Below are 18,813 nucleotides of genomic sequence, written 5' to 3'. Positions count from 1 at the left end.
GAGGTTATCTCCAACATCAAAAGGCATTTTATAAAAGATGCAAAGAGAAAGATCACAGATGGAACAAGGTATGTAAGAGTGAAATTTCCAGGGCAACTGAAATCACTACCTTACAGTGTACGATTTAACACTTGCGACGGCCCACAACCCTTTCGGGTCATACACAATGGACAAGTCAAAACATGTAATTTATGCTTTGAAACAGATCATGTTATGGCTGAATGTCCATCTGTGGAGTGCCGTGTGTGCCATGGACAGGGACATATAGCAAGGGCATGTCCTCAAAAACAACGTTGTGACGTATGCAAAAACAAAATGAGTCACTGTATGTGTAATAATGACAGGAACGACAAACCAGTCGCAGAACTCAGTAGAGATACTTCAATATCGGAAGAAGAAATAATTAATGACGATGTCACTGTTGACCCTTTCAGTGTGAATATGGAAACGATTGACAGTGAGGCAGCCATTCATGAGAATGACTGGTCGTTGTCGGCCCCCACTGATAAAATGCCGGCTGCTACATCTGTTACAGAGCACATTATGGCTGACGATAATGTACAAGAAGGAATGAATGTAGAAAGTGGGAATGAGAGAAGAGAGGATAAAAGCGAGATCGCAGATGAACGAAAGGGAGAGAAAGGGGTTAGTTCAGAGAAAATAGATGATAACTCTGATGTTAAGCAGGGTACTAAGTTTAGAAAGATTCAGGGCATGAATGAAGAAAGGGTTGTGAACTTGTCAGAAGAAAGAAAGAGGAAAAAAGCAGCTAATGGAGAGAATGGCATGAGTATGAAACAGATGAGAAAGGCCAAGGCGAGAGCCAAAGCTGAGTCCAGAGCCAAAGTGGAGGCAAGAAATGATAGTGTGAATGAAAGTGAATGTGAACAGGAAGAATAATCATGTATCTCTCTTGTCAAACGTTCATTCTCATGGTGTTAATCATGTCATGGAATGTAAATGGTCTTCGTGATTTACCAAAAGTAGATCATGTTTTCACAACCGTGAAAAATTCACATGCAGACATTTGTTTTCTGCAGGAAACTTTCTGGGATGATGATTTCATCAAACAATATAAACATTTTTGGCAAGGACAAATATTTTTCAACAATTGTCCCAATGGAAAAAGAAAAGGAGTTGCAATACTTTTCTCATCACGTTTTCCCAACAAGGTAAATTTTCACAGCTGTGACAACAATGGTAGACTCTTAAAAGTTACTTTTGAAAATGACAATATTTTGTATTCATGTGTCAATCTATATGCCCCAAACAATACGACAGACAGAATTGTGTTTTTTGACACGTTAGCAACATATCTATCAGGCGATAACGTGATAGCAGCGGGAGATTATAATGAGATATTAGATATATTTATGGATAGAGCATCAAATATGAAAACATTCAATATGAGAAGCAGTGATAAATTACAGGGTATTATTCATTCCAAAAATGTATGTGACATTTGGAGGTACAGAAATCCAGATAAAAGAGAATTCACAAGACAGCAAATTGTCGAAGGCGAAATGAAACAGTCTCGCATTGATTTCTTTCTGATTTCTAGATCATTAATTCCTTATGCAATAAACACATATATCAAATATTCAACTAAAAGTGATCACAATATCACCTGTCTTAATTTAGATTTCTCTCGTGTAGAGAGAGGTGCTGGATTATGGGTTTTTAATAATCAGTTAATACAGGACACTGAATTTAAGTCAAAAGTCATAAGTATCATCAATGAAAATTTATTGTGTTCACTCTATGAAGATGAAACATTAATATGGTGGGACAATCTCAAATATCAAGTCAAAAAATGTGCAATATATTTTAGTTGCAAAAAAAGTAAACAAGAAAAATATGAATATTATAAATTGCAAAATAATCTAAGACGTGAGTATGACAAATTATCTAAATCTCCTAATCATGATATTGCATACATCCAAAGTCTTCAAAAAGAATTGGAGATTTATGAGGAAAATAAATGTGAAGGGGCTATTCTCCGCTCAAAAGTTCAGTGGGCATTGGAATGTGATAAAAATACGTCTTTTTTCTTACATTTGGAGAAATGTAAACAGGAATCCAACTGCATTAAGGAAATAATGACGGAAAATGGTTTAACTCGTCGAACCGAAGATATTCTTGATCATGCATATACATTCTATTCTAAATTGTATTCATCCGGAGAAACTGATTTATATAAACAAGATAAAATTCTGAATCTAATAACTGATGTTCTTCCAGAGGAAGATCGAGATAGTCTTGATGAAGCTATTTCAATAGAAGATCTCACTAAAGCTTTAAAAGGTATGAAACGTCATAAATCGCCTGGTAATGACGGTCTCACAGTCGAATTTTATGCTGAATTTTGGGATATACTAAAACCCATATTTGCACGGGTTGTGAAATGTATTTTTGAAGAAAAAAGCATGTCAAGATCCATGAAAAAGGGTGTCATTAGCCTCTTTTACAAAAATAAGGGTGATAAAACTGACATCAGAAATTTTAGACCAATTTCATTACTCAATGTTGATTCTAAACTTATCTCTCGTTCACTTGCACTTAAATTAAAAACAGTTATGGCAAAAATAATTTCACCGGAACAATCATGTTGTGTTCCAGGACGAGATATTTCGGACAACATCCTATCTGTGAGAGATGTAATTGACCTCGTAGAAGACGCTAATGAAAATGCATATTTAATCACCATAGATCAAGAAAAAGCATTCGATCGTGTTTCGCATTCATTCATCTTCAAGATTTTGGAAAAACTAAACTTCGGTAAAGCTTTCATTTCATGGATTAAAACTTTATACACTGATTTAAAAAGCAGTGTCAAAATTAATGGTCACCTCACACCATATTTTCCAATTGGCCAATTTGTCAGACAAGGTGATCCGCTCAGCAGTTTAATATTTGTTATTGTTAGTCAACCTTTAAATTTGTTAATTAAGGCTGATTCATCTATTCATGGGGTAAAAATCAATAGTCATTGCTCGTCTTTAATATATCAGCATGCAGACGACACAACAGTTACAGTGTCTGATGCTGAGTCTGTATATAATACCTTTAACACTGTCAGTGAGTATTGTGATGCTACAGGGGCAAAAGTCAATGTAACAAAATCTCAAGTTTTGTGTTTAGGTACAGCCCGCACAAACAGTATGAATTTTAACTTACCAATTATTGTTAAAAATGACTGTGTCAAATTTTTAGGAATTCTCCTTGGTCCAGATAAAGCTCTTTGTGAAAGTAAAAACTGGCAAATCAAAATATCGAAACTTAAATCCCTGTTGGGATTTTGGTCACAAAGAAAGTTAACCCTGCAAGGGAAGTCTATTGTTATAAATACATTTATCATGTCAAGGTTGTGGTATACTGTGCATGTAGTGCCTGTCCCGGAGTGGGCAAGGAAAGAGATTGATTCAATCATTTCACATTTTATCTGGTGTGGTAAAACTCCTCTTATCAAACATTCAACATGTTTGGGTCATTTTTTACAAGGAGGATTATCAATTCCAAGTTTAAAATACAAAATATATGCATTCAGATTAAAGTTGATTAGAAAATTCATGGATCGCAATTTTTATGCAGTATGGAAACAAACGTGTTCCATATTTATATCCCAATACATGAATATGTGTTTAACTAAAAATATTTTTAGCATTGTTTACAGTCGTCCTGGTTTGAGCCGTATCAACCCGTTCTATGCTGAGGTTCTGAAAGCATGGGACGAAATCACGTGCAGCAGGCGACTAATTGTCACGGAGCTCAGGGATATCATGTCTCAACCATTGTTTCATAATCCACATATTTGCCATCAAGGAAAGACGCTACTGTTTACATTTTTTATTGATTCAGGTATTGTTACTGTTGCAGATATTTGTTATGAGTTTATCCCTGGCTTCCTACCACTTTCGGCAATAATAGAGATAGTAAACGACAACCGACATGATATCTCTGTGTCAACGATACAAACTGCATATTTTATTATTATTCAATCTCTACCAAATGAATGGTTGCCCATTTTGTACAATAAAACGATAAATGATAACAATGGACACTATACAGATGCTTTTATTTGCACAGATGATAGAAATATTGCTTCTAAAGAACTTACAGTCAAATTTAGTTATTCCTTATTTGTAAAAGAATTATTTTGTGAACCAACAGCCATTTCCTTCTGGGATAAATTTGCTGTTAATATCAATTGGAATAAAGTATGGAAAAATGTATTCTTCAATGACAAATCATCTGAGCAAATAGATTTGGATTTCAGATTAAGCCACGATATTATCTTCACTTATGAAAAATTGTTCAAATATGGCAAAACAGACACAAACCTTTGTCCGGTTTGTAAAAATGAAGTCGAAGATTTGTTTCACATGTTTGTATTCTGTGATGAATTATATGACACAATTTCTGTTTTTAAATCTCTGTTCACAGACCTGTTCCTAGACACTGGAGTTTCATTTAATCAGCTAGTTTCCTGGCTTCTCTTTGGTTTTCAACCCGACAAATCAGTCTCTTTTCAAGATAGTATAAACATATTGCTGTCAGTATATAGAATTTCTGTTTTTAAGAAAAGAACAATCCTATCTTTACAGCAATGCAACCTCAATCTGGAAAAATTGTTTAATTCTTATGTAAAATGTCACTTCAATCTTTTGTGGGCACATTACCAATTTAAAAAACGTGCTGATATTTTTATACTGCGTTATATTATGCCAGTTAACTTCATGATATTAGATGGAAATAAGCTGATATTTAAGCCACACTTTCATGAATGAAATGTTTAAATAGAATATGATATAATATCAACATCTGTGATACCTTTTAAACATTTATCTGTAAAATATAAATGCTTCATGTAACATATTTCCTGTAATAAAATGTTATTAAAGAAAAAAAAAAAAGGCGCTGGTTTTAGGCACCAGTCTCTCCGGAGGCGTGGGTTCGAATCCCACCGCTGCCATATGGTTTGTTTTTGTCCTTGATCCCTTCCAAGATAGACAAGACCTCTGTGAGGTTAACTAAAATACCTGTGCCTTCTTACCAAGGATTACCAGAAAGTGAAAGGGTTTGTTATGCATGTCGCTTTCCAAAGGTTTTCACCACTCCTTTTTTGACTATAGGGAGTCTTGGTCATAACTGAAAAATATTATCCAAATCGTCAAAGAAAACTAAACATATACGTGGTTGACATGGGGATCGTATCCACGACATCCGCCTTATTAGCAACTTACTGAGCTGATCGGTCGTCTGAGAGGGATGGATGATCAAAGACGGTATACTCTTAAATATGACATTTTAGGATTAGTGTGGAGGTTAAGACGTTGTTTCATGAAACGTTTAGCATATAGGTAGCGTGGCCGAGTGGTCTAAGGCGCTGGTTTTAGGCACCAGTCTCTGTGGAGGCGTGGGTTCGAATCCCACCGCTGCCATATGGTTTGTTTTTGTCCTTGATCCCTTCCAAGATAGACAAGACCTCTGTGAGGTTAACTAAAATACCTGTGCCTTCTTACCAAGGATTACCAGAAAGTGGAAGGGTTCGTGATGCATGTCGCTTTCCAAAGGTTTTCACCACTCCTTTTTTGACTATAGGGAGTCGTTGGTCATAACTGAAAAATATTATCCAAATCGTCAAAGAAAACTAAACATATACGTGGTTGACATGGGGATCGTATCCACGACATCCGCCTTATTAGCAGCTTACTGAGCTAATCGGTCGTCTGAGAGGGATGGATGATCGAAGACGGTATACTCTTAAACATGCCATTTTAGGAATAGTGTGGAGGTTAAGACGTTGTTTCATGAAACGTTTATCATATAGGTAGCGTAGCCGATTGGTCTAAGGCGCTGGTTTTAGGCACCAGTCTCTCCGGAGGCGTGGGTTCGAATCCCACCGCTGCCATATGGTTTGTTTTTGTCCTTGATCCCTTCCAAGATAGACAAGACCTCTGTGAGGTTAACTAAAATACCTGTGCCTTCTTACCAAGGATTACCAGAAAGTGGAAGGGTTCGTGATGCATGTCGCTTTCCAAAGGTTTTCACCACTCCATTTTTGACTATAGGGAGTCTTGGTCATAACTGAAAAATATTATCCAAATTGTCAAAGAAAACTACACATATACGTGGTTGACATGGGGATCGTATCCACGACATCCGCCTTATCAGCAGCTTACTGAGCTAATCGGTCGTCTGAGAGGGATGGATGATCAAAGACGGTATACTCTTAAATATGCCATTTTAGGAATAGTGTGGAGGTTAAGACGTTGTTTCATGAAACGTGTAGCATATAGGTACCGTTGCCGAGTGGTCTAAGCCGCTGGTTTTAGGCACCAGTCTCTCCGGAGGCGTGGGTTCGAATCCCACCGCTGCCATATGGTTTGTTTTTGTCCTTGATCCCTTCCAAGATAGACAAGACCTCTGTGAGGTTAACTAAAATACCTGTGCCTTCTTACCAAGGATTACCAGAAAGTGAAAGGGTTTGTTATGCATGTCGCTTTCCAAAGGTTTTCACCACTCCTTTTTTGACTATAGGGAGTCTTGGTCATAACTGAAAAATATTATCCAAATCGTCAAAGAAAACTAAACATATACGTGGTTGACATGGGGATCGTATCCACGACATCCGCCTTATTAGCAACTTACTGAGCTGATCGGTCGTCTGAGAGGGATGGATGATCAAAGACGGTATACTCTTAAATATGACATTTTAGGATTAGTGTGGAGGTTAAGACGTTGTTTCATGAAACGTTTAGCATATAGGTAGCGTGGCCGAGTGGTCTAAGGCGCTGGTTTTAGGCACCAGTCTCTGTGGAGGCGTGGGTTCGAATCCCACCGCTGCCATATGGTTTGTTTTTGTCCTTGATCCCTTCCAAGATAGACAAGACCTCTGTGAGGTTAACTAAAATACCTGTGCCTTCTTACCAAGGATTACCAGAAAGTGGAAGGGTTCGTGATGCATGTCGCTTTCCAAAGGTTTTCACCACTCCTTTTTTGACTATAGGGAGTCGTTGGTCATAACTGAAAAATATTATCCAAATCGTCAAAGAAAACTAAACATATACGTGGTTGACATGGGGATCGTATCCACGACATCCGCCTTATTAGCAGCTTACTGAGCTAATCGGTCGTCTGAGAGGGATGGATGATCGAAGACGGTATACTCTTAAACATGCCATTTTAGGAATAGTGTGGAGGTTAAGACGTTGTTTCATGAAACGTTTATCATATAGGTAGCGTAGCCGATTGGTCTAAGGCGCTGGTTTTAGGCACCAGTCTCTCCGGAGGCGTGGGTTCGAATCCCACCGCTGCCATATGGTTTGTTTTTGTCCTTGATCCCTTCCAAGATAGACAAGACCTCTGTGAGGTTAACTAAAATACCTGTGCCTTCTTACCAAGGATTACCAGAAAGTGGAAGGGTTCGTGATGCATGTCGCTTTCCAAAGGTTTTCACCACTCCATTTTTGACTATAGGGAGTCTTGGTCATAACTGAAAAATATTATCCAAATTGTCAAAGAAAACTACACATATACGTGGTTGACATGGGGATCGTATCCACGACATCCGCCTTATTAGCAGCTTACTGAGCTAATCGGTCGTCTGAGAGGGATGGATGATCAAAGACGGTATACTCTTAAATATGCCATTTTAGGAATAGTGTGGAGGTTAAGACGTTGTTTCATGAAACGTGTAGCATATAGGTACCGTTGCCGAGTGGTCTAAGGCGCTGGTTTTAGGCACCAGTCTCTCCGGAGGCGTGGGTTCGAATCCCACCGCTGCCATATGGTTTGTTTTTGTCCTTGATCCCTTCAAAGATAGACAAGACCTCTGTGAGGTTAACTAAAATACCTGTGCCTTCTTACCAAGGATTACCAGAAAGTGAAAGGGTTCGTGATGCATGTCGCTTTCCAAAGGTTTTCACCACTCCATTTTTGACTATAGGGAGTCTTGGTCATAACTGAAAAATATTATCCAAATTGTCAAAGAAAACTACACATATACGTGGTTGACATGGGGATCGTATCCACGACATCCGCCTTATCAGCAGCTTACTGAGCTAATCGGTCGTCTGAGAGGGATGGATGATCAAAGACGGTATACTCTTAAATATGACATTTTAGGAATAGTGTGGAGGTTAAGACGTTGTTTCATGAAACGTGTAGCATATAGGTAGCGTGGCCGAGTGGTCTAAGGCGCTGGTTTTAGGCACCAGTCTCTCCGGAGGCGTGGGTTCGAATCCCACCGCTGCCATATGGTTTGTTTTTGTCCTTGATCCCTTCCAAGATAGACAAGACCTCTATGAGGTTAACTAAAATACCTGTGCCTTCTTACCAAGGATTACCAGAAAGTGAAAGGGTTCGTGATGCATGTCGCTTTCCAAAGGTTTTCACCACTCCATTTTTGACTATAGGGAGTCTTGGTCATAACTGAAAAATATTATCCAAATCGTCAAAGAAAACTAAACATATACGTGGTTGACATGGGGATCGTATCCACGACATCCGCCTTATTAGCAGCTTACTGAGCTAATCGGTCGTCTGAGAGGGATGGATGATCGAAGACGGTATACTTTTAAATATGACATTTTAGGATTAGTGTGGAGGTTAAGACGTTGTTTCATGAAACGTTTAGCATATAGGTAGCGTGGCCGATTGGTCTAAGGCGCTGGTTTTAGGCACCAGTCTCTCCGGAGGCGTGGGTTCGAATCCCACCGCTGCCATATGGCTTGTTTTTGTCCTTGATCCCTTCCAAGATAGACAAGACCTCTGTGAGGTTAACTAAAATACCTGTGCCTTCTTACCAAGGATTACCAGAAAGTGAAAGGGTTCGTGATGCATGTCGCTTTCCAAAGGTTTTCACCACTCCATTTTTGACTATAGGGAGTCTTGGTCATAACTGAAAAATATTATCCAAATCGTCAAAGAAAACTCAACATATACGTGGTTGACATGGGGATTGTATCCACGACATCCGCCTTATTAGCAACTTACTGAGCTAATCGGTTGTCTGAGAGGGATGGATGATCGAAGACGGTATACTCTTAAATATGACATTTTAGGATTAGTGTGAAGGTTAAGACGTTGTTTCATGAAACGTTTAGCATATAGGTAGCGTGGCCGAGTGGTCTAAGGCGCTGGTTTTAGGCACCAGTCTCTACGGAGGCGTGGGTTCGAATCCCACCGCTGCCATGTGGTTTGTTTTTGTCCTTGATCCCTTCAAAGATAGACAAGACCTCTGCGAGGTTAACTAAAATACCTGTGCCCTCTTACCAAGGATTACCAGAAAGTGAAAGGGTTCGTGATGCATGTCGCTTTCCAAAGGTTTTCACCACTCCTTTTTTGACTATAGGGAGTCTTGGTCATAACTGAAAAATATTATCCAAATCGTCAAAGAAAACTAAACATATACGTGGTTGACATGGGGATCGTATCCACGACATCCGCCTTATTAGCAGCTTACTGAGCTAATCGGTCGTCTGAGAGGGATGGATGATCGAAGACGGTATACTCTTAAATATGCCATTTTAGGAATAGTGTGGAGGTTAAGACGTTGTTTCATGAAACGTTTAGCATATAGGTAGCGTGGCCGAGTGGTCTAAGGCGCTGGTTTTAGGCACCAGTCTCTCCGGAGGCGTGGGTTCGAATCCCACCGCTGCCATATGGCTTGTTTTTGTCCTTGATCCCTTCCAAGATAGACAAGACCTCTGTGAGGTTAACTAAAATACCTGTGCCTTCTTACCAAGGATTACCAGAAAGTGAAAGGGTTCGTGATGCATGTCGCTTTCCAAAGGTTTTCACCACTCCATTTTTGACTATAGGGAGTCTTGGTCATAACTGAAAAATATTATCCAAATCGTCAAAGAAAACTAAACATATACGTGGTTGACATGGGGATTGTATCCACGACATCCGCCTTATTAGCAACTTACTGAGCTAATCGGTCGTCTGAAAGGGATGGATGATCGAAGACGGTATACTCTTAAATATGACATTTTAGGATTAGTGTGGAGGTTAAGACGTTGTTTCATGAAACGTTTAGCATATAGGTAGCGTGGCCGAGTGGTCTAAGGCGCTGGTTTTAGGCACCAGTCTCTACAGAGGCGTGGGTTCGAATCCCACCGCTGCCATGTGGTTTGTTTTTGTCCTTGATCCCTTCAAAGATAGACAAGACCTCTGTGAGGTTAACTAAAATACCTGTGCCCTCTTACCAAGGATTACCAGAAAGTGAAAGTGTTCGTGATGCATGTCGCTTTCCAAAGGTTTTCACCACTCCTTTTTGACTATATGGAGTCTTGGTCATAACTGAAAAATAGTATCCCAATCGTAAAAGAAAACTAAACATATTCGTGGTTGACATGGGGATCGTATCCACGACATCCGCCTTATTAGCAGCTTACTGAGCTAATCGGTCGTCTGAGAGGGATGGATGATCGAAGACGGTATACTCTTAAATATGACATTTTAGGATTAGTGTGGAGGTTAAGACGTTGTTTCATGAAACGTTTAGCATATAGGTAGCGTGGCCGATTGGTCTAAGGCGCTGGTTTTAGGCACCAGTCTCTCCGGAGGCGTGGGTTCGAATCCCACCGCTGCCATATGGCTTGTTTTTGTCCTTGATCCCTTCCAAGATAGAGAAGACCTCTGTGAGGTTAACTAAAATACCTGTGCCTTCTTACCAAGGATTACCAGAAAGTGAAAGGGTTCGTGATGCATGTCGCTTTCCAAAGGTTTTCACCACTCCATTTTTGACTATAGGGAGTCTTGGTCATAACTGAAAAATATTATCCAAATCGTCAAAGAAAACTCAACATATACGTGGTTGACATGGGGATTGTATCCACGACATCCGCCTTATTAGCAACTTACTGAGCTAATCGGTCGTCTGAGAGGGATGGATGATCGAAGACGGTATACTCTTAAATATGACATTTTAGGATTAGTGTGGAGGTTAAGACGTTGTTTCATGAAACGTTTAGCATATAGGTAGCGTGGCCGAGTGGTCTAAGGCGCTGGTTTTAGGCACCAGTCTCTCCGGAGGCGTGGGTTCGAATCCCACCGCTGCCATATGGCTTGTTTTTGTCCTTGATCCCTTCCAAGATAGACAAGACCTCTGTGAGGTTAACTAAAATACCTGTGCCTTCTTACCAAGGATTACCAGAAAGTGAAAGGGTTCGTTATGCATGTCCCTTTCCAAAGGTTTTCACCACTCCATTTTTGACTATAGGGAGTCTTGGTCATAACTGAAAAATATTATCCAAATCGTCAAAGAAAACTAAACATATACGTGGTTGACATGGGGATCGTATCCACGACATCCGCCTTATTAGCAACTTACTGAGCTAATCGGTCGTCTGAGAGGGATGGATGATCAAAGACGGTATACTCTTAAATAGCCATTTTAGGAATAGTGTGGAGGTTAAGACGTTGTTTCATGAAACGTTTAGCATATAGGTAGCGTGGCCGAGTGGTCTAAGGCGCTGGTTTTAGGCACCAGTCTCTACGGAGGCGTGGGTTCGAATCCCACCGCTGCCATATGGTTTGTTTTTGTCCTTGATCCCTTCAAAGATAGACAAGACCTCTGTGAGGTTAACTAAAATACCTGTGCCTTTTTGCCAAGGATTACCAGAAAGTGAAAGGGTTCGTTATGCATGTCAGTTTCCAAAGGTTTTCACAACTCCATTTTTGACTATAGGGAGTCTTGGTCATAACTGAAAAATATTATCCAAATCGTCAAAGAAAACTAAACATATACGTGGTTGACATGGGGATCGTATCCACGACATCCGCCTTATTAGCAACTTACTGAGCTAATCGGTCGTCTGAGACGGATGGATGATAAAAGAGGGTATACTCATAAATATGCCATTTTAGGAATAGTGTGGAGGTTAAGACGTTGTTACATGAAACGTTTAGCATATAGGTAGCGTGGCCGAGTGGTCTAAGGCGCTGGTTTTAGGCACCAGTCTCTGTGGAAACGTGGGTTCGAATCCCAACTCTGCCATATGGTTTGTTTTTGTCCTTGATCCCTTCAAAGATAGACAAGACCTCTGTGAGGTTAACTAAAATACCTGTGCCTTCTTGCCAAGGATTACCAGAAAGTGAAAGGGTTCGTGATGCATGTCGCTTTCCAAAGGTTTTCACCACTCCATTTTTGACTATAGGGAGTCTTGGTCATAACTGAAAAATATTATCCAAATTGTCAAAAAAAACTCACCATATACGTGGTTGACATGGGGATCGTATCCACGACATCCGCCTTATTAGCAACTTACTGAGCTAATCGGTCGTCTGAGAGGGATGGATGATCAAAGACGGTATACTCTTAAATATGACATTTTAGGATTAGTGTGGAGGTTAAGACGTTGTTTCATGAAACGTTTAGCATATAGGTAGCGTGGCCGAGTGGTCTAAGGCGCTGGTTTTAGGCACCAGTCTCTCCGGAGGCGTGGGTTCGAATCCCACCGCTGCCATATGGCTTGTTTTTGTCCTTGATCCCTTCCAAGATAGACACGACCTCTGTGAGGTTAACTAAAATACCTGTGCCTTCTTACCAAGGATTACCAGAAAGTGAAAGGGTTCGTGATGCATGTCGCTTTCCAAATGTTTTCACCACTCCTTTTTTGACTATAGGGAGTCTTGGTCATAACTGAAAAATATTATCCAAATCGTCAAAGAAAACTCACCATATACGTGGTTGACATGGGGATCGTATCCACGACATCCGCCTTATTAGCAACTTACTGAGCTAATCGGTCGTCTGAGAGGGATGGATGATCAAAGACGGTATACTCTTAAACATGCCATTTTAGGAATAGTGTGAAGGTTAAGACGTTGTTTCATGAAACGTTTAGCATATAGGTAGCGTGGCCGAGTGGTCTAAGGCGCTGGTTTTAGGCACCAGTCTCTCCGGAGGCGTGGGTTCGAATCCCACCGCTGCCATATGGCTTGTTTTTGTCCTTGATCCCTTCCAAGATAGACAAGACCTCTGTGAGGTTAACTAAAATACCTGTGCCTTCTTACCAAGGATTACCAGAAAGTGAAAGGGTTCGTTATGCATGTCGCTTTCCAAAGGTTTTCACCACTCCATTTTTGACTATAGGGAGTCTTGGTCATAACTGAAAAATATTATCCAAATCGTCAAAGAAAACTAAACATATACGTGGTTGACATGGGGATCGTATCCACGACATCCGCCTTATTAGCAACTTACTGAGCTAATCGGTCGTCTGAGACGGATGGATGATAAAAGAGGGTATACTCATAAATATGCCATTTTAGGAATAGTGTGGAGGTTAAGACGTTGTTACATGAAACGTTTAGCATATAGGTAGCTTGGCCGAGTGGTCTAAGGCGCTGGTTTTAGGCACCAGTCTCTGTGGAAACGTGGGTTCGAATCCCAACTCTGCCATATGGTTTGTTTTTGTCCTTGATCCCTTCCAAGATAGACACGACCTCTGTGAGGTTAACTAAAATACCTGTGCCTTCTTGCCAAGGATTACCAGAAAGTGAAAGGGTTCGTGATGCATGTCGCTTTCCAAAGGTTTTCACCACTCCATTTTTGACTATAGGGAGTCTTGGTCATAACTGAAAAATATTATCCAAATTGTCAAAAAAAACTCACCATATACGTGGTTGACATGGGGATCGTATCCACGACATCCGCCTTATTAGCAACTTACTGAGCTAATCGGTCGTCTGAGAGGGATGGATGATCAAAGACGGTATACTCTTAAATATGACATTTTAGGATTAGTGTGGAGGTTAAGACGTTGTTTCATGAAACGTTTAGCATATAGGTAGCGTGGCCGAGTGGTCTAAGGCGCTGGTTTTAGGCACCAGTCTCTCCGGAGGCGTGGGTTCGAATCCCACCGCTGCCATATGGCTTGTTTTTGTCCTTGATCCCTTCCAAGATAGACAAGACCTCTGTGAGGTTAACTAAAATACCTGTGCCTTCTTACCAAGGATTACCAGAAAGTGAAAGGGTTCGTGATGCATGTCGCTTTCCAAAGGTTTTCACCACTCCATTTTTGACTATAGGGAGTCTTGGTCATAACTGAAAAATATTATCCAAATTGTCAAAAAAAACTCACCATATACGTGGTTGACATGGGGATCGTATCCACGACATCCGCCTTATTAGCAACTTACTGAGCTAATCGGTCGTCTGAGAGGGATGGATGATCAAAGACGGTATACTCTTAAATATGACATTTTAGGATTAGTGTGGAGGTTAAGACGTTGTTTCATGAAACGTTTAGCATATAGGTAGCGTGGCCGAGTGGTCTAAGGCGCTGGTTTTAGGCACCAGTCTCTCCGGAGGCGTGGGTTCGAATCCCACCGCTGCCATATGGCTTGTTTTTGTCCTTGATCCCTTCCAAGATAGACAAGACCTCTGTGAGGTTAACTAAAATACCTGTGCCTTCTTACCAAGGATTACCAGAAAGTGGAAGGGTTCGTGATGCATGTCGCTTTCCAAAGGTTTTCACCACTCCATTTTTGACTATAGGGAGTCTTGGTCATAACTGAAAAATATTATCCAAATCGTCAAAGAAAACTAAACATATACGTGGTTGACATGGGGATCGTATCCACGACATCCGCCTTATTAGCAACTTACTGAGCTAATCGGTTGTCTGAGAGGGATGGATGATCAAAGACGGTATACTCTTAAATAGCCATTTTAGGATTAGTGTGGAGGTTAAGACGTTGTTTCATGAAACGTTTAGCATATAGGTAGCGTGGCCGAGTGGTCTAAGGCGCTGGTTTTAGGCACCAGTCTCTCCGGAGGCGTGGGTTCGAATCCCACCGCTGCCATATGGCTTGTTTTTGTCCTTGATCCCTTCCAAGATAGACAAGACCTCTGTGAGGTTAACTAAAATACCTGTGCCTTCTTACCAAGGATTACCAGAAAGTGAAAGGGTTCGTGATGCATGTCGCTTTCCAAAGGTTTTCACCACTCCATTTTTGACTATAGGGAGTCTTGGTCATAACTGAAAAATATTATCCAAATCGTCAAAGAAAACTCAACATATACGTGGTTGACATGGGGATCGTATCCACGACATCCGCCTTATTAGCAACTTACTGAGCTAATCGGTCGTCTGAGAGGGATGGATGATCAAAGACGGTATACTCTTAAATAGCCATTTTAGGAATAGTGTGGAGGTTAAGACGTTGTTTCATGAAAAGTTTAGCATATAGGTAGCGTGGCCGAGTGGTCTAAGGCGCTGGTTTTAGGCACCAGTCTCTCCGGAGGCGTGGGTTCGAATCCCACCGCTGCCATATGGTTTGTTTTGTCCTTGATCCCTTCAAAGATAGACAAGACCTCTGTGAGGTTAACTAAAATACCTGTGCCTTTTTGCCAAGGATTACCAGAAAGTGAAAGGGTTCGTTATGCATGTCAGTTTCCAAAGGTTTTCACCACTCCATTTTTGACTATAGGGAGTCTTGGTCATAACTGAAAAATATTATCCAAATCGTCAAAGAAAACTAAACATATGCGTGGTTGACATGGGGATCGTATCCACGACATCCTCCTTATTAGCAACTTACTGAGCTAATCGGTCGTCTGAGACGGATGGATGATAAAAGAGGGTATACTCATAAATATGCCATTTTAGGAATAGTGTGGAGGTTAAGACGTTGTTACATGAAACGTTTAGCATATAGGTAGCGTGGCCGAGTGGTCTAAGGCGCTGGTTTTAGGCACCAGTCTCTGTGGAAACGTGGGTTCGAATCCCAACTCTGCCATATGGTTTGTTTTTGTCCTTGATCCCTTCCAAGATAGACAAGACCTCTGTGAGGTTAACTAAAATACCTGTGCCTTCTTGCCAAGGATTACCAGAAAGTGAAAGGGTTCGTGATGCATGTCGCTTTCCAAAGGTTTTCACCACTCCATTTTTGACTATAGGGAGTCTTGGTCATAACTGAAAAATATTATCCAAATTGTCAAAAAAAACTCACCATATACGTGGTTGACATGGGGATCGTATCCACGACATCCGCCTTATTAGCAACTTACTGAGCTAATCGGTCGTCTGAGAGGGATGGATGATCAAAGACAGTATACTCTTAAATATGACATTTTAGGATTAGTGTGGAGGTTAAGACGTTGTTTCATGAAACGTTTAGCATATAGGTAGCGTGGCCGAGTGGTCTAAGGCGCTGGTTTTAGGCACCAGTCTCTCCGGAGGCGTGGGTTCGAATCCCACCGCTGGCATATGGCTTGTTTTTGTCCTTGATCCCTTCCAAGATAGACAAGACCTCTGTGAGGTTAACTAAAATACCTGTGCCTTCTTACCAAGGATTACCAGAAAGTGAAAGGGTTCGTGATGCATGTCGCTTTCCAAAGGTTTTCACCACTCCTTTTTTGACTATAGGGAGTCTTGGTCATAACTGAAAAATATTATCCAAATCGTCAAAGAAAACTAAACATATACGTGGTTGACATGGGGATCGTATCCACGACATCCGCCTTATTAGCAACTTACTGAGCTAATCGGTCGTCTGAGAGGGATGGATGATCAAAGACGGTATACTCTTAAACATGCCATTTTAGGAATAGTGTGGAGGTTAAGACGTTGTTTCATGAAACGTTTAGCATATAGGTAGCGTGGCCGAGTGGTCTAAGGCGCTGGTTTTAGGCACCAGTCTCTCCGGAGGCGTGGGTTCGAATCCCACCGCTGCCATATGGCTTGTTTTTGTCCTTGATCCCTTCCAAGATAGACACGACCTCTGTGAGGTTAACTAAAATACCTGTGCCTTCTTACCAAGGATTACCAGAAAGTGAAAGGGTTCGTGATGCATGTCGCTTTCCAAATGTTTTCACCACTCCTTTTTTGACTATAGGGAGTCTTGGTCATAACTGAAAAATATTATCCAAATCGTCAAAGAAAACTCACCATATACGTGGTTGACATGGGGATCGTATCCACGACATCCGCCTTATTAGCAACTTACTGAGCTAATCGGTCGTCTGAGAGGGATGGATGATCAAAGACGGTATACTCTTAAACATGCCATTTTAGGAATAGTGTGAAGGTTAAGACGTTGTTTCATGAAACGTTTAGCATATAGGTAGCGTGGCCGAGTGGTCTAAGGCGCTGGTTTTAGGCACCAGTCTCTCCGGAGGCGTGGGTTCGAATCCCACCGCTGCCATATGGCTTGTTTTTGTCCTTGATCCCTTCCAAGATAGACAAGACCTCTGTGAGGTTAACTAAAATACCTGTGCCTTCTTACCAAGGATTACCAGAAAGTGAAAGGGTTCGTTATGCATGTCGCTTTCCAAAGGTTTTCACCACTCCATTTTTGACTATAGGGAGTCTTGGTCATAACTGAAAAATATTATCCAAATCGTCAAAGAAAACTAAACATATACGTGGTTGACATGGGGATCGTATCCACGACATCCGCCTTATTAGCAACTTACTGAGCTAATCGGTCGTCTGAGACGGATGGATGATAAAAGAGGGTATACTCATAAATATGCCATTTTAGGAATAGTGTGGAGGTTAAGACGTTGTTACATGAAACGTTTAGCATATAGGTAGCTTGGCCGAGTGGTCTAAGGCGCTGGTTTTAGGCACCAGTCTCTGTGGAAACGTGGGTTCGAATCCCAACTCTGCCATATGGTTTGTTTTTGTCCTTGATCCCTTCCAAGATAGACACGACCTCTGTGAGGTTAACTAAAATACCTGTGCCTTCTTGCCAAGGATTACCAGAAAGTGAAAGGGTTCGTGATGCATGTCGCTTTCCAAAGGTTTTCACCACTCCATTTTTGACTATAGGGAGTCTTGGTCATAACTGAAAAATATTATCCAAATTGTCAAAAAAAACTCACCATATACGTGGTTGACATGGGGATCGTATCCACGACATCCGCCTTATTAGCAACTTACTGAGCTAATCGGTCGTCTGAGAGGGATGGATGATCAAAGACGGTATACTCTTAAATATGACATTTTAGGATTAGTGTGGAGGTTAAGACGTTGTTTCATGAAACGTTTAGCATATAGGTAGCGTGGCCGAGTGGTCTAAGGCGCTGGTTTTAGGCACCAGTCTCTCCGGAGGCGTGGGTTCGAATCCCACCGCTGCCATATGGCTTGTTTTTGTCCTTGATCCCTTCCAAGATAGACAAGACCTCTGTGAGGTTAACTAAAATACCTGTGCCTTCTTACCAAGGATTACCAGAAAGTGAAAGTGTTCGTGATGCATGTCGCTTTCCAAAGGTTTTCACCACTCCATTTTTGACTATAGGGAGTCTTGGTCATAACTGAAAAATATTATCCAAATTGTCAAAAAAAACTCACCATATACGTGGTTGACATGGGGATCGTATCCACGACATCCGCCTTATTAGCAACTTACTGAGCTAATCGGTCGTCTGAGAGGGATGGATGATCAAAGACGGTATACTCTTAAATATGACATTTTAGGATTAGTGTGGAGGTTAAGACGTTGTTTCATGAAACGTTTAGCATATAGGTAGCGTGGCCGAGTGGTCTAAGGCGCTGGTTTTAGGCACCAGTCTCTCCGGAGGCGTGGGTTCGAATCCCACCGCTGCCATATGGCTTGTTTTTGTCCTTGATCCCTTCCAAGATAGACAAGACCTCTGTGAGGTTAACTAAAATACCTGTGCCTTCTTACCAAGGATTACCAGAAAGTGGAAGGGTTCGTGATGCATGTCGCTTTCCAAAGGTTTTCACCACTCCATTTTTGACTATAGGGAGTCTTGGTCATAACTGAAAAATATTATCCAAATCGTCAAAGAAAACTAAACATATACGTGGTTGACATGGGGATCGTATC

General features: G+C 41.1%; 24 non-coding genes across 24 annotated transcripts; all 24 read left to right on the top strand.

Annotated features, from left to right (window-relative positions):
• Window positions 1–5,359: 5,359 nt before the first annotated feature.
• Window positions 5,360–5,441, top strand: Trnal-uag (transfer RNA leucine (anticodon UAG)). Its single transcript has one exon. It is a non-coding gene; the product is annotated as a tRNA-Leu (tRNA).
• A 388-nt stretch (window positions 5,442–5,829) lies between these two features.
• Trnal-uag (transfer RNA leucine (anticodon UAG)) lies at window positions 5,830–5,911 on the top strand. The gene has a single exon. It is a non-coding gene; the product is annotated as a tRNA-Leu (tRNA).
• Window positions 5,912–6,767: 856 nt separating this feature from the next.
• Window positions 6,768–6,849, top strand: Trnal-uag (transfer RNA leucine (anticodon UAG)). The gene has a single exon. It is a non-coding gene; the product is annotated as a tRNA-Leu (tRNA).
• A 388-nt stretch (window positions 6,850–7,237) lies between these two features.
• On the top strand, window positions 7,238–7,319 carry Trnal-uag (transfer RNA leucine (anticodon UAG)). The gene has a single exon. It is a non-coding gene; the product is annotated as a tRNA-Leu (tRNA).
• Window positions 7,320–7,706: 387 nt separating this feature from the next.
• On the top strand, window positions 7,707–7,788 carry Trnal-uag (transfer RNA leucine (anticodon UAG)). The gene has a single exon. It is a non-coding gene; the product is annotated as a tRNA-Leu (tRNA).
• A 387-nt stretch (window positions 7,789–8,175) lies between these two features.
• Trnal-uag (transfer RNA leucine (anticodon UAG)) lies at window positions 8,176–8,257 on the top strand. Its single transcript has one exon. It is a non-coding gene; the product is annotated as a tRNA-Leu (tRNA).
• A 387-nt stretch (window positions 8,258–8,644) lies between these two features.
• Trnal-uag (transfer RNA leucine (anticodon UAG)) lies at window positions 8,645–8,726 on the top strand. Its single transcript has one exon. It is a non-coding gene; the product is annotated as a tRNA-Leu (tRNA).
• A 387-nt stretch (window positions 8,727–9,113) lies between these two features.
• Trnal-uag (transfer RNA leucine (anticodon UAG)) lies at window positions 9,114–9,195 on the top strand. The gene has a single exon. It is a non-coding gene; the product is annotated as a tRNA-Leu (tRNA).
• Window positions 9,196–9,582: 387 nt separating this feature from the next.
• On the top strand, window positions 9,583–9,664 carry Trnal-uag (transfer RNA leucine (anticodon UAG)). The gene has a single exon. It is a non-coding gene; the product is annotated as a tRNA-Leu (tRNA).
• Window positions 9,665–10,051: 387 nt separating this feature from the next.
• Trnal-uag (transfer RNA leucine (anticodon UAG)) lies at window positions 10,052–10,133 on the top strand. Its single transcript has one exon. It is a non-coding gene; the product is annotated as a tRNA-Leu (tRNA).
• A 386-nt stretch (window positions 10,134–10,519) lies between these two features.
• Window positions 10,520–10,601, top strand: Trnal-uag (transfer RNA leucine (anticodon UAG)). Its single transcript has one exon. It is a non-coding gene; the product is annotated as a tRNA-Leu (tRNA).
• A 387-nt stretch (window positions 10,602–10,988) lies between these two features.
• Trnal-uag (transfer RNA leucine (anticodon UAG)) lies at window positions 10,989–11,070 on the top strand. Its single transcript has one exon. It is a non-coding gene; the product is annotated as a tRNA-Leu (tRNA).
• A 386-nt stretch (window positions 11,071–11,456) lies between these two features.
• Window positions 11,457–11,538, top strand: Trnal-uag (transfer RNA leucine (anticodon UAG)). The gene has a single exon. It is a non-coding gene; the product is annotated as a tRNA-Leu (tRNA).
• An 856-nt stretch (window positions 11,539–12,394) lies between these two features.
• Window positions 12,395–12,476, top strand: Trnal-uag (transfer RNA leucine (anticodon UAG)). The gene has a single exon. It is a non-coding gene; the product is annotated as a tRNA-Leu (tRNA).
• A 387-nt stretch (window positions 12,477–12,863) lies between these two features.
• On the top strand, window positions 12,864–12,945 carry Trnal-uag (transfer RNA leucine (anticodon UAG)). Its single transcript has one exon. It is a non-coding gene; the product is annotated as a tRNA-Leu (tRNA).
• An 856-nt stretch (window positions 12,946–13,801) lies between these two features.
• Window positions 13,802–13,883, top strand: Trnal-uag (transfer RNA leucine (anticodon UAG)). The gene has a single exon. It is a non-coding gene; the product is annotated as a tRNA-Leu (tRNA).
• Window positions 13,884–14,270: 387 nt separating this feature from the next.
• Window positions 14,271–14,352, top strand: Trnal-uag (transfer RNA leucine (anticodon UAG)). The gene has a single exon. It is a non-coding gene; the product is annotated as a tRNA-Leu (tRNA).
• Window positions 14,353–14,738: 386 nt separating this feature from the next.
• On the top strand, window positions 14,739–14,820 carry Trnal-uag (transfer RNA leucine (anticodon UAG)). Its single transcript has one exon. It is a non-coding gene; the product is annotated as a tRNA-Leu (tRNA).
• A 386-nt stretch (window positions 14,821–15,206) lies between these two features.
• On the top strand, window positions 15,207–15,288 carry Trnal-uag (transfer RNA leucine (anticodon UAG)). Its single transcript has one exon. It is a non-coding gene; the product is annotated as a tRNA-Leu (tRNA).
• An 855-nt stretch (window positions 15,289–16,143) lies between these two features.
• Window positions 16,144–16,225, top strand: Trnal-uag (transfer RNA leucine (anticodon UAG)). The gene has a single exon. It is a non-coding gene; the product is annotated as a tRNA-Leu (tRNA).
• A 387-nt stretch (window positions 16,226–16,612) lies between these two features.
• Window positions 16,613–16,694, top strand: Trnal-uag (transfer RNA leucine (anticodon UAG)). The gene has a single exon. It is a non-coding gene; the product is annotated as a tRNA-Leu (tRNA).
• Window positions 16,695–17,081: 387 nt separating this feature from the next.
• Window positions 17,082–17,163, top strand: Trnal-uag (transfer RNA leucine (anticodon UAG)). The gene has a single exon. It is a non-coding gene; the product is annotated as a tRNA-Leu (tRNA).
• Window positions 17,164–18,019: 856 nt separating this feature from the next.
• On the top strand, window positions 18,020–18,101 carry Trnal-uag (transfer RNA leucine (anticodon UAG)). The gene has a single exon. It is a non-coding gene; the product is annotated as a tRNA-Leu (tRNA).
• Window positions 18,102–18,488: 387 nt separating this feature from the next.
• On the top strand, window positions 18,489–18,570 carry Trnal-uag (transfer RNA leucine (anticodon UAG)). Its single transcript has one exon. It is a non-coding gene; the product is annotated as a tRNA-Leu (tRNA).
• Window positions 18,571–18,813: the final 243 nt, after the last annotated feature.

Source organism: Haliotis cracherodii, unplaced genomic scaffold (assembly GCF_022045235.1).
Source record: "Haliotis cracherodii isolate W230 unplaced genomic scaffold, xgHalCrac1.p SCAF_33, whole genome shotgun sequence".
Classification (NCBI taxonomy): domain Eukaryota; kingdom Metazoa; phylum Mollusca; class Gastropoda; order Lepetellida; family Haliotidae; genus Haliotis; species Haliotis cracherodii.
The sequence above is the reverse complement of the archived record's forward strand: the minus strand, read 5'-3'. Positions and strand labels throughout refer to the sequence as shown.